We start from the raw sequence: 14,275 nt of genomic DNA on the forward strand, positions 1-14,275 counted from the left end.
CATAATAAGTATGAATTTAGTCCCAAAACTTGTCTTTGAAGTTACAGCATTTAAAATACATAAAATAATAATTGTTGGTGAAGATGTGGAAAAAGCGGAAGCTTCTCATACTTTGCTGGAAAGAATGTAAAATAATACAGGAGTTTTGGAAAACGATTTGGCAGTTTCTCAGATGCTTAAACATAGACTTACTTTAGGACCCAGCAGTGCCTAGATACATATCCAAAATAAATGAAGACATATGTCCATGCAAAAATGTGTACACGAATGTTCTTAACAACATTATGCATAGTAACCAAAAAAGGAAAACAATCCAATTGTCTATCAACTGATAAATCAATAAACAAAATGTGGTTTAACCATACAGTGTGATGTCATCTGACAATGAAAATAAATAAAATACTTGTATATGATACAACAAGGATAATCCTTCAAAACATTATGCTAAGTGAAAACAGCTAGTCACAAAGGACCATAAATTATATGATTCGTTTCTATGAAATGTCTAAAACAAGCAAATCTATAGAGTCAGAAAGTAGATTAGCAGTTGCCCAATTATGTACTGATCTTGCAACTTACCTGGTAGAGAATAATATTATATCTGTCATTTTGTTTTTAAGATTTGAGGGAATGTTATCTTTCTATAGCCCCAAAGAAATGACTATAAATTATAGTTACTTTATTCCATTTTGTTCATGTTAGATTGCATTACCAAGAAATTTCAGAACAAAGTTAATTTTCCTGTATTTATAGTAATCTGACAAGATGGAAATGAGGACCACACTAAAATAATTTAACAGTTCTCAGAGAAGTTGTCTTTCTAATGCCTTACTTCTATCACAAGTTGTAAGAGTGAAAGTTTTTGTCAACATCCAGTCGACTATGTTGAATTTTTATGATATAGAAGATATTCACCCAACACATAAAATGTGGGGCAATATGACCTTTAAGAGCCTTTCTACATCTTAAAATTTATGATTCTGTCATTTCACTTTTTATTACTTGGAAAGTCTTATAATGTTGAAAGTGAAGATGGAATGCAGGGGTAAACGACCTTCAATTGAAAAGGAAGTTTAATGCTATACTCTTTCTATAACATCAAAATTGTCAGAATCTGCAGAGTATATAGTCCCAAAAGTTCAAATACATAAAAAGCACATTATATTCAACTGTTGTGGCTCTATAGTAACTGTCTGTAGTAACTGTTTCTTAAAAGAGTAAATACTCTTTATAAACGGGTCCAAAATTAACTGTAAAATAAATGACAGATTATAACACCCATCATTTTATAATAGTTTTAATATTTTATTTGAATGCCACATAAGGATAAAATCCATGCTTATCTGGAGTTTTCTCCCTCAAAAACCCTGATGATATAATTAAAGTCCTTAATGATCTGATAAAGCCGATATCATCTGGGCCTGTCTCTTAGGCTGAAATAAGGGAATATGTGAAGCCCAAGCCATTGGCTCATGCCAACATTGGTAGAGTCTGAAGTAAGAGCTATGCCTAAAAGAAAGAGATATATAACTAGAAATCAGCTTCTGAGGGCAACGATGGTATCTCAGATATTTATATAGCTCAGACAACTTAGCCTAGGCCTGGCACATGGCTGGTACTCTATATTTAGAGCTTTAAACTAGGGGATTCTAAGGGAGAGTCATGAAGTTCTGTGTCTCATATACAGGCAAAATGTAGAGGCATTGAAAAATTAGGATGTGAGAGAAAACAATTGAGGAACTTATGATCCCAAAGTACATATGGGGAAAGAGGCAGAAAAAGAAAGAGTTTGAATTAGAGAAGACATAAACACAATAATATTCATAGATGGAGACTGGAAGAAAATATGTTGAAATGCTACTAGTTGTCGCAATGGTGTAGTTGCTTCTTTCTATTCTCTCTTTGTGTGTGTGTGTATGTGTGTCTTTCTTTTTTCTGTTTTAGTTTATTCAATATATATGTGTAAAATTTCTACAGTGAAATATTGCATTACCATGTGCTGTATGGTCTAAACTCTGCCTGCCTTGATCTCTTCATCTCTACTACTTTACTAACCACCCCCTCTCCAACCCTCCCACTGACATTCCTTCTCCTCCTCAAACATGTCAACGACTCCTCCATCTCAAGGTGTTCTCATTCTCCTTACTCTTCCTTTTGTCGGAACTACTATGTGCCCATTTTGTTATGTCAAGGACATATGCAGACATGGAGAATTTCTGAATGCCCATCTAAAGAAGTCCACTCCATCCTCTTCCACCTCCAGCTGTCATCTCTAAGTTACTGATATTTCCTTTATGGCACCTATCAGTGCTGAATATTAGTTTACTTGTTTATTACACTTTTTTTTCAGTACCAGAAGGAAACTCCACACACAGGGACCTTGTCTAACTTGCATGTTAATCTGTCACATACCTAGAATAATATCTGGGACCTAGTAAGTATTCAATGAGTCATTATTGAATAAAAAATTATAAATATTATAAATAAATGTGTTTATTGTCATTTTAATGCTCTGCTCAAGTAAAGTAGAGAATTACATATATATCAAGATGCAAACATGGAAAATGAGTAAAATAACTCATTTTTTTTTTTTTAACTAGCATTCTGTAACTTGGCTGTATAAATTGACAAAATTGATTTAATAGTAATTTAGATAACTTTCATTAAAATAAATTTCAAATTTTGTTTTATTTTTAGTGGAAATGTGGTAGGGTGGATAGGAGAGAAACAGTATTATTTTTTACCCAGGCTGAAATCAGGTCCAGTTAGGGAATTGATACTCTGTTATACATAGAACAAAGGATAGATAATGCTAACATCTAGGGAGGAACATCTGGGAAATAGAATACAGAAAAGAGGAAGTAACAGAGTTTGGAAGGTAAAATCTGGAAATAACTTCCAAGGGAAAGTAACAATTAAAATAATGGCCTCCCATACCTTCGTGAGCATCTACTATATGCTCGGCATCTTTAATAGCTCATACTCATCTTGTAGCAGGCATAACTTTAATCTTCACAACAAATCTCAAGAGGGAGGAGCCATGGTTATCTCCTTTAGTGGATAGATTGTTGTAGAACTAAGCTACACAAGAGTATTCTATTAAGTTTGGATGAAACTAGGAATATTTGCCGAGATAAAAGCCAGGATTCTTCATCTACCTTTTTTTTCCTAGAAGGTCATGATAAGATATACAATGATAGCAAAATGTGCTTTTTCCTCTCTCATTTGTCTCAAATATATATGAAGCCGTTTACTCAAGTAAGTTATGCGGGAAATCATTTAGAAAAAAACAAAATTCCTTTTGCTCTCTTTTCTAAAACCTTCTCTTCTAAGCAAACATCAGCGGAAAATAGCATGCTTTCTTTCCCTTGTGATGCAATCTGACTCCATTTAGACAACTGAAGATAAGTATCTCTCTAATGCACAGGCCACAGGAGAAGAAAATTAATAATCTAGTGTTATCTGAATGAATTATATAATCATTCTCTCTCTACTTTTATCCATGCAATTTCATTTTATTAGGAAAGCCTTCTTTCCTTTTTATTGCTTTTTACTCTTATTTATTTTTTAATCTTCAGGAAATAAACTGACAAAAACAAGAAATTTCATTACTCCTGGAATTATTAGTGCGTTACCTATCTTTCTGTACAGTATTTATTTCTGCCAAGGTACTTATCAGAATTCATAGCAAATGTTGATGAATCTTTTAGCTACTTTGATATTCACATGTATGTAAACCCCACCAAACAGTAAGCTCTTTGGGGAAGATAACTTGGTAAGTTTGAAACTGTGAAGATTCAAATATATTATCCTACTTTCAATAAGTTAGCCTGCCATAGTGTGTAGTGTGTGTGTATGTGTGTGATGTATGTATGTGGCACATATGCATGCATACTATGCCATATATGCCTGTATATACATTCAAAAGACCTCTGGATCAAAGAACAGATCATTTAATCACAGAGCTTATTGTGCCCTGTGTCAGTCTCCCATTCCCAATTCCCTACAGGGTGACCCAGTGAGGGCCAGATGTACCATAGGAGGAGAGAGACTCCTAAAGTATAAAACTCAGCAGCTTATATAGGGCATTGGCACATCTTTCCCTCCTCTCTTCCAGAGAAAGAAGATACATCTTTGCCTTGGAATATAAACATCTCTGTGAAGAAAAACATTTCTACTCTGGAAGTAAGCAAATGCTCCAGGAGAGGTATGAATTTAAATCCCTCTAGAATGATATATTATCTCTACCTTCCAAAGCATGTTTGCTATTCACTCATTAAGCCCAGACTTTGCATAAATGTGAAAATAGCCATGAGAGTATTTTGTCTTTCTTCATAACCATTGTCTCTCTGAATATGTATCTCCACTTCCCAAATGCTTGTTGAATGACTGAAGTACATTGTTGAATGACTGAAGTGTTCTCTTACTCCAAGATTCTGTGTTTTTCAGGTATTCTAATTGAGCTTTAAGAATTCCTCTTATAAATATTTTCCTTCCTAATAGACTGTGAAATCTTTGTAAGCATGAGCTGTACCCTATAGTTCTTTTGGAATCATAGTGTTAATAATAGTGCTAGCTGCTATTTTTACTACTTTACCCAGTAAATGCTTGGTGGCTGTCTGGTTTCTTTCATTAGTCAACATCAGGAAAAAAAAAAAATCTGTTTTTCCTATTTTAATGAGGATAATTTGATCATGTGGTTTTAGAAGTTATAAAACTATGACTCTCTTGACTATGACTATATTGATCTACATAGTGTGGCAAAGCATTTCCATAATATAATACAGAAGTCTAACTCAATAAGAGTTTGGTTTCAATACCTAAAATCAGTGACTTTTCAAAGATGTTCCAAGGCAACAGCTCCCACTGACATCACTTATTTTGTGTCTGGTCCTATATCAGGCTTTTCTTCCATACACTTTCTCACTTTTTTTCTTTGTATTTTTGGAGATAGACATTGAGATAGTTTAAAGTAGTCATATGAGTATTCTTTTTGGAATTTACTCAAAGTGATTAGTTAGGCAGTCTAACTAGGAGACAGTCTAGGTACTCCATCTTTCTCTTACTCATTAATTTATTGCTTTAAAGGAGACACAGTGTCTTATGTTTCTGAATCCATCCACAATTTTGAAATACTGCCACACAAATCTGTAATTACTGTATGAGAAGGATGGCGAGGTAGTTTGTCATTACCAACTACACTGGCATATTATTTTTTCCAGGCACTATATAAACTCTTTTTCATTCCATCACTGGATGTATGACACTAAAATTTTGAAAACCAATATGTCCAGACATTGTGTTCTAATCCAATGTATAGTGAAAGGAACAGGAATATAAACAACTTGGTATATGAGCCTCTGCTTGCTTTTGCTTCTTTTCCCCTTCAAGACATGATTGACAGGGTATTTATCATTCTTCTGTGCCTGTTTTCTTCAAAGGTTTAGTTTCTAGGCAGTATTCAATACTTTGTGCCAAGATTTTGTGATCGTTATTGCTGTTTTCTATTACTTTCACTGACATTAAGGTTTTCTTCCTGATTCATTTCTTTCTTGGGAAATGCTAGGTTATTTTCAAAACAGATCACAGTAGGAATGCTTTGGGACACAATTAAAATATACTACACTGTTAAATGTAAAAGTTATTATGTTATATGATATGGTAAATTAAGATAGAAGAAAATTATTTGACAATCCTCTTATTAAGAGATAGGGTTTAACTCTTCTCTCTTTGTAGCTCCATGTGCCTAGTAATTTGATGGTGATAGAATGCATTGAAAGTGATTTTATGGGTGGCATTCCAAACTACAGCAAAAGAAGCTTGTAGCCCCCAAAGAGTGCTACAGTGTTAATCATTACTCTGCCAAAAAATTTATTTCACAATTTTTATAGGAAAAATATTTCAGTTTTAATTCAAGAGTAACTAAACTAAACTTGATATCATTGTTCCATAGTTAAAAAAATTTAGGTCAAACAAGCTCTTATATTTACTGTTCTATTTACTTCAGTTTTCAGATGGCCTTCCTCTGGTAATCAGATCACTATAATATGTCTTTGAAAGATGATAAAAGAGAAAAATATTTACCACTGCTCCTTTTAGGAAAGTGTTTTTCTGTGTGTGTATATTCTGGGAAAAGTATGCATCACAAAATGACAATCTAGGAGTAGCCTCATTTTTGTTTACAAGATATATGCTTCATTTATATCTACTTCAATAATATTAGAAATTATATTTTACTTAAATTTTTTTTTCTTCCTTTCTTCCTTTCTGGCTAGGATTTATTTTTATCTTTGCTAAGATTATTTTCCTAGATTTTCTTACAGTATATATATATTTTTTAAACCTTCATCGCAGACCTTATTGTGTAAGAAAACAATTGCTGAGAAAAGTTTTAATCACCAAATTCGCACTACGTCAAACTAAAAAACTTCTGCAAAGCAAAAGAAACCATCAGCAAACTAAAAAGATAACCTATGAGCACATATCTGGTAAGAGGTTACTATCCAAAAAGAATTCATTCAATAGCAAAACGAACCAACAAAAAACAATTAAAAAGATGGGCAAAGGACCTGAACAGACATTTCTCTAAAGAATATATATGAAAGATGAATAGATACATGAAAAGATGCTCAACATCGTTCATCATTAGGGAAATGCAAATTAAAACAACAATGAGATATCACCTCATATCTGTTAGAATAGCCATTATCAAAAAGACAAGAGGTAACAAATGCCAGCATGGATATGGAAAAAAGTGAACCCCTGTGCACTATTGGTGGGGTTGTAAATTGGGTTAGCCAATATGGAAATAGTATAGAGGATCCTCAAAAAATTAAAAATAGAACTATCATATGACAGCAATTCTACTTCTGGAAATATATCCAAAGGAAACAACAACATCAACAACAACAACATACAGAAAAATGTATGTATTCCCATGTTCATAGCAGCATTATTTACAATAGACAAGACATGAAAACAAGAGTGTTCATAGATAGATGAATAAAGAAGTTGTGAGACATATATATATATATACACACACACACATACACACACACAGACACATATATACACACATATATACATATACACACATATATATACACACATATATACACACATACACATATATATGTATAATGGAATATTATTCAGCTATAAAAAATAAGAAAATCCTACCATTTGCAACAACATGGATGCACCTTGAAGGTATTATGCTAAGTAAAATAAGTCAGACAAAGAAAAACAAATACTTTATGATCTCACATATATATGAAATCTGAAAAAAGTAAAAAAAAGAAAAACTTCACAGGAAAAGAGATCAGACTTGTGGTTACCAGAGCTGAAGGGTGGAGGAGGGGAGATTTGAAGAAGGTAGACAAAAGGTATAAACTTCCATTTATAGTATAAATAATACTAGGGATATAGTGTACAACCTGATGACTACAGCTAACATTACTGTATAATATAAAAGAAAGTTGTTAAGACAGTGAATCCTAAGAGTTCTCATCACAAGAATTTTCTTTTCCTTTTTTATTCTTTTTACTGTGTCTATATGAGCAGATGGACGTTAGCTGAACCTATTATGGTAATCATTTCATAATGTCGATTCATCATTCAAACCATCTTGCTATACACTTTAAACTTATACAGTGAAGTATGTCAACCATTTCTCAGTAAAATTGGAATAAACATTTAAAAACACCCTTCACAAGATAAAACATATGAAGTCCTTAGCAGTGAATATTTCTTAAAAAGAATATCCAAGACATTTCACTGAAAATACAAACTATTGCCCTGGGCAGTTATAGAATGTCTGAATAAATGCAAATTTGTGCCATGTTAAAGAATAGAATATTAAAGTGTTATGGATAGACAAACTACAGAACATCCATACAATGGAATATTATTTAATAATGAAAAGAACGAGTGATCAAACTGTGAAAAAACATGGAAGAACCTAACTTGTACATTGCTAAGTAAAAGAAATCAATCTGAAAAGGCTACATACTGTATGGTTTCCAAATATATGACATTCTAGAAAAGGTAAAACTTTGGAGACACTAAAAACATCAGGAGGTAGGAAGGAAGGGAAAAATAGGTGGAACATAAGAGATTTTTAGGATGGTGAAACTATTTCTCATGATAGTATAATGGTAGATGCAATATCATTCACTGTGAGTGTACAATGCAATTTATTTCCTTGGATTCTGTGGGATATTCTCTTTGGATTAAGCCAAGAAATTAGCAAATATATTGGGCAAATAAATATGATATAATGTTTATATGTCACTCAATTGTTTTACTTATTTATTTACTTTTTTATTTTTTAGGCAAAGTAGAAAAATACACTAGAGAAAGACTTGATTTAGGGACTCAACAGAAAGAACAAGATACAGATTTTGATAAAATATAAAAATAAATATTCTTTTATTCAGAAGATACGATGAGGGAATGAAATTATTAAAAAATATAACAGTATCCAAACATGAGTTTAGTGACATCATGTAGAAGTTGTAGAGAAGAATACAATTTATTACATGTACTATTTTCAACTTGTAATGAATTTGAATCATATACCCAGCAAGGCAGACTGGGATCAGTCTAAAGAAACATTCAATATCCATATCCAATGAACTTCTTTTTCCTCTATAAAGTTAACTCTTTTTTTATTGTATATAGTTTCACTTTTCTTGTCTGTTAGAATTCACCGCCTTTTAGAAAAAAAAATATTATGTTTTACTGGTATTTGGAATTTTAACTCACAAGGTTTTCTGAAGTTATCACTCTATCTCCCCCAATATCAAGTTGACTCCTTATGAACCATAATTTCAGAAAAATTGCAGCACCAACTTTGGTAGAAACCAGAAATTTATCATTAATCAAAGGAAAAATGAAATCGAGTGGTAAAAAAATGTTCGTAGACTAATATAGGTAAAAAGGTCCATGTGTGAATCCTGGTTTTACATTTTTACCTGATAACCCTTGGACCTGTCATCTCACCATGCCTTACATGTAAAATGAGGATAGCAAAACCTACCTTGTGGACAAGATGAAAGTTGAGAAAGGTCTTTACGCACTCTTAAATGTATACTAATGTTAAGTATGCTTATTCTTAAGTAGACTAACAGCAATATTAATAAACATACAGGTAGCATGAGAATTTCACAGAGCTGTTGATTCTTCTGTGTGAAACATACTCAAACATTCTCCCTTATGCTTGGATAATGGAAGACATTTCTTTAAAACCATGAACAGTAGTCAGATGAGAAGTGCTTCTATAAATATGTGAGCAGTTTGCTTACTGAAACCACTATTTTCATCTGGTATATTTGATTAGTTGTTTAAATATTTGGCAGCATGATAGAGGCTTATGTATTTTCAGAAGTTGGCCTAAGTGATTGCTGCCTAGAAGTACTTAACACCTTTGACATAATAGAGTAATAATGGCTCAAAAATAGGGTCAGATTCCCATCCCATTGCAGCTCTTACTCTCTTGCTCTCAGTAGTTCAGGAATTCTGATGGCATTTTTATTTCTCTTGATCACCTCTTGCTCCAGTTCTTTGTTTCTATGCTAACCCTTATTCTTTGTTATGCAACTTCTCACCTCTGTCATTTTCAAAGGATGACAACTCAGATAATAGAAAGGGGCCAAACATAAAGTCTTTTCAACTTCAGTTTTCCCTTAACCTGAATGTTACAACCTTATGAGCTTAGTACTGTCTAGTTTTCTATAACAATTTTGCATAGTTCATTTACTTTTATAAATGTCAATGAGTAGGGTTTTTATCCTGCATTTTAGAGAAAAGGAAATTGAAGATCACATGGTTAAGAAATAAGTCCATGTGATAAAATAAGCAAAGATGTCTTACAGAATAGAATTTCAGCCTCTAACCTTAGTAATCTAGACCAGATGCTGCTAGCTCCCTGCTTAAGTTCACAATTTAACTTCTTCCTCAGTAAGTACTTTCATCCATTATCTGGCAAAATGTTTTGTCCTTTTCTGTTATTTTTACTTTTATCCTCTCATTTTCTTAAATGTTATTTTGCAATTCTACAGGGAGTAGTATTTCCTCTATTTTCTTTTTTAGGCTGTATCGTTCTGAATGATATAAATACCAATCAAAATATAATTATAAATATTTCAAGTGTCAGCACGCTGAAATTTTGGTATCAATAATTTCAATTTCCTGTTTCCCACCAATTACAGTATATAATCAAAACCAACACATTTTGAAAGTAAGGACCAAACCTTTTTGTGCTTTAATTTTCCTATAGCTGAAAAAGCTTATAAAAAATATTACTTCTTAATAATGGTGGGAAAAATATGCAAATCTAATTTTAATTGGGTAGTGACAATTTAGAAATGTCTCATTTCCTGCCCATTGTTGACCCACTTCTAAGTAATGGCGATTTATTCACAGTTGAAGCCAGTGCTATGCTAAGAGGGAGCAATTATTAGAATCCTGTATCAACCACACATGCAGAATTTCCAAGCCGTCAGCAAAATAATATGCAAATTATCAACAGTCCAAAATTAGCAGACTTGATGGAGAAGAACACAATAGATTCTACACGGTATGAAAATCTCACTAAGTAAAAAACGTATTACTAGAAGCCTAGGAGAAAAGTTCAGATGTGTACCTTTGGAAAACAAACCTATAGGTGTATTTCTTGCTTTAATATAATTGTTTAAACTGCTCTATTATTGGCCTAAGTTGATCACTGCTTGTGTTTACATGCTTGGTTATTTATAAGATAATTAGTTCAGTTTTGAGTATGTAAAGCAATACATTTCTCCTAAGGCTCAAACTGTTTTTAAATTATTCTTTGCTTTTCACAGTTTTGTTGACTTTGGGCTTAGCATTCTCAGTATGGAATGCTTTATTTCTGTTTTAGATTTTTTTTTTTTTGATTGCAACCTCAGCTCATGTGCTTATGAATTCTACAATTTTCGTTATTGTACAGAGAAATAATGTGGGGTTGACTGCATCAGGGTACAATGCTGATCTTAAAGTTTGGAGAATGCACTTTAGAATTTCGCCTTCAATATACAAAAGGCCAAGCCGCATCGAACTTGACAGAATGCTCGATTTGTAATTCTCCTACTGTCCCTACCTTGCCCAGTACCATCATTTCTTGTCCTCTCAGTTCATCCTTCTTGTTAGAGTAGAATGTGAGATTTGATAATACTCACACGTTATGAGGGCTAAAGAATTCATCCATTCACTTAACAGATATTGAACTAGCACTGTCTATATGCCATAAAAAACAAAACAAACCAAACAAACAAACAAACAAACAAACAAAACAGACAAATATGTTCACCCCATGATCCCATTATTATCCTTGGGATCTTGTTAAAATGCAGATTCAGTAGGCTTAGCATATGGTCTGGTATCTGGCATTAGTACAAACCCCCAACCAGAAATAATGCTGCTGGTCTGATCAAGAATCACATTGCGAGTCACAAGAAACTAGGAAAGTGAGAAAGAGTAAGAACGAAAACAAAATAAATGAAATAAATAATTTTTCAGGAAGTTTTAAGTGTTATAGAGAAAAGCAAATCAGGGAATGGCTATAGAATTACAGGAGGAGGGATCCAATTTAAAGTAGAGTATTCAGGAAAATCTTCACTTGGAAAGTGATATTTGAGTAAAATCCTGAAATACTTAGGTAATAAGGCAAGCTCATATCTAGGGTAAAGCATTCCAGGCGCAAGAAATAAAAAACACTTTGGGTAGCAACATGATCAATAGGTTGAAGCATGGCAATAAGATGAGGCTCTGGTAGAAGGAACATTGGAAGAAGCCTAGGAGAAAAGGTCAGAGAGTTAACAAGGAGCCAGATAATAGTGTTTCGTAAGCTTCTTAGTAATTACTTTGACTTTCATTCTGAGTGGTATGGTAGGCTTCGGGCACAAGAGTGATATGATCTGATTAACTTTTATTAGGATCATTCTTATTACTCTGTTAAGAAAGACACGTAACACACACACATTAAATTCAGACACTGGGAGGTCAGTTAGGAGGCTACTAGTAGGGGAGATAACAGTGGTTTGTACGGAATGTTAGCAGTTAAGTGTGATATGTGATAGATATGTTTTGATGGTAGAAATGTCACAGATGGACTAGTGTAGTAACTTAGAGGGGTAAGCAAAGGGGGTAAAAAAAAGAGTAGTTAAGATTATCAGAATAATTTGGCCTGAGAAACTGGAAGGAAAGTGCTTTCATGAAATGAGATGAGGAGACCAAATGCTCAGTAAAATTAAGGAGGAGTTTAAGAGCTTGGTTTTGGACATGTTAAGACTGAGATGACTATTAGACAATCAAGTCGAGTTGTTGAGTAAGCAACTGGATATATGAGTCTAGAGTTCAAGCAAGAGATATAATTTAGGTAGCATCAGTCTTTATATGGAATTTGAAGGAAAAAAGCCTAGATAAGATAATTATTAAAGTTAGTATAGATAGAAATGTTCCAGTTAATTAAATCTCAAGGAATTCCATTGTTAAGACATCAGAAAGATGATGAAAGACCAGAAAAAGAGAATGGGAATAAAAAGTGAGATTTGTGGGAGAAGAAAACAAAAAGAACTTGATGACTTTGAAGCCATGAAAACAATGTTTCAGGGCCGATGGAAAGATGAACTGAGTCATTAACTAATGAATTTGTAATCAGATATAGCAAAGTGGACACACTGAAGTTCTTTAGAACTGTTATTTTGATATAATTCTTTGCTGATTAAAATGGATTCAAGACAGAAGAGGAGAATACACAAAACAGACAGCTCTTCAAGGAAAATAATTTTTGTTTGTTTTGCCATAAAGGAAGAGACACAGTAAAAGAAAAATCCATTCAAGGATGTGAGATACAACATCTAGTTTGTATGCTGAGAAAAGAACAAATAGAAGAAAACTGATGATGTAGGTAAAGGAAAGTGTAATCACTGGAGCAATAATACTCTTTCACAGACCAGAAGGCATGTGATCCAGTGTACAAGTGTATGACTATCTTTGCTGGGAACACAAAATATTTACCTATTACAACAGGATACTAAGAGGAAAATGTAGGTAAAGGTACAAGATTATGGGTAGATGTAGTGAATCAAGGTGAAAAGCAGAGGATGAAGATAGAGAAGAGGTGCTGGAAGTATCAGGAGAAAGGAGTACATAAGAAATAATCACCTAGTAGATCAATAGAATTCAAAAATAGGGAAATACAGGGTGAACACGAGAAGGAATTATGCCGCACTTGATGCTGGAGATCAAGAATGTAAACCAAAACCAGAAAACATGTTTATGTGCTTTACCCAGCTATATTCAGCTGATTAAGGATGCCCCTAATTGTGTCTTGGCTTTATATTATGTCAGAAAAAGTTATAAACTCAGGTAACAATGACAAGTATGTAACAGCGCTTCATTCTATTATTACATAGGCTTACTCCATAAATTCCAGGGCTGAATTCTGTGGCAGTACAGACTTGAGCATGCTTAAAATTCTAAGCTCATTTTTTATAGTCCTAAACCTATACAAAAATAGTAATAATGTAATATCCTTTGAATGATCACTTGGTACAGGTTCTGAAGCAATGAGTGCTTTCACATGGGTATGTGACAAAAAGAGAAGAAAGGATGAGTTGCTATAGGTAGCCAAGCATGTTCAGAGTGCAAGATCTAATTCAATTTATAATTTCAGCTCCAGGAAGATGATTGTTATAAAGAGAGCAAAATGATAGGTTTTTTTCCTCCTCATACTTGTAAATGTGAAGGGATATCTTACTAATCCTAGTTAATGGAAGGAAGGGGTAGGATAGACAAATAGCAAGGAGCCATACTGCCTATTACATGGAGAGAAGTTGTTTTTTTCCTTATTTTTTTTATATTCCTACTACTTCAGTCACAGAAGAAAATAAAGTTAATTGTACTTTGTTCAGTTTTTTTAAATTATATTTTTAATACACAATCACAGCTGATGAATATGGCATATGGGTATCCTACAATCTGAACAATTTGGTTAGTAGTTCCCCCATCTAAAGTCTCTCACTTGTTTATCCACTTAAAACTGTACCTTTTACTCAGACTGTAACATGCACATAAGGAGGTGGACCCAATGCTTACTGTGCCTGATATTCAACACCACTTCAGAGACAAAAATGTAGACCTACTGAGAGCATGCTTTTTTTATACCTCATTTATTATTCTTGTCTCTTTAGATCCCGATTTGCTTTAATTCATCATCTTTTTCTAATTCTATACTTGTCACCGAGATCTAACA

Source organism: Pteropus vampyrus, unplaced genomic scaffold (assembly GCF_000151845.1).
Source record: "Pteropus vampyrus isolate Shadow unplaced genomic scaffold, Pvam_2.0 Scaffold76, whole genome shotgun sequence".
NCBI lineage: Eukaryota > Metazoa > Chordata > Mammalia > Chiroptera > Pteropodidae > Pteropus > Pteropus vampyrus.